This window comes from Octopus bimaculoides, chromosome 29 (assembly GCF_001194135.2).
Source record: "Octopus bimaculoides isolate UCB-OBI-ISO-001 chromosome 29, ASM119413v2, whole genome shotgun sequence".
Classification (NCBI taxonomy): Eukaryota; Metazoa; Mollusca; class Cephalopoda; order Octopoda; family Octopodidae; genus Octopus; species Octopus bimaculoides.
The window spans coordinates 10,937,184-10,937,389 of NC_069009.1; the positions used below are offsets into that span (position 1 = coordinate 10,937,184).

Consider the following 206-nt stretch of genomic DNA (forward strand, 5'->3'; position numbering starts at 1 on the left):
CTGGCTAACAAAAAAAAAATGAAGCAAAGATTATGAGAATCCTTAAATACTAATTTCATAGGCCAGTCCATATAAACTGTGCATTAGAAGAGATTCACTAATCAATTGGTTGGTGGATTAGACGCAGAATATAAGCGCAATCGTCTCTCTGCTATATACATATACGTAATGCATGTATCTATGCTTGTATGTGTGTGTTTATATAT

The 206-nt window shown here is 33.0% G+C and overlaps 1 protein-coding gene across 1 annotated transcript in view; it reads left to right on the plus strand.

Moving 5' to 3' along the window:
* The window catches only part of LOC106869292 (toll-like receptor 3), a 353,412-nt gene that overhangs the window by 184,374 nt on the left and 168,832 nt on the right, over positions 1-206 (plus strand). The gene's annotated exons all lie outside the window — the stretch shown is intronic.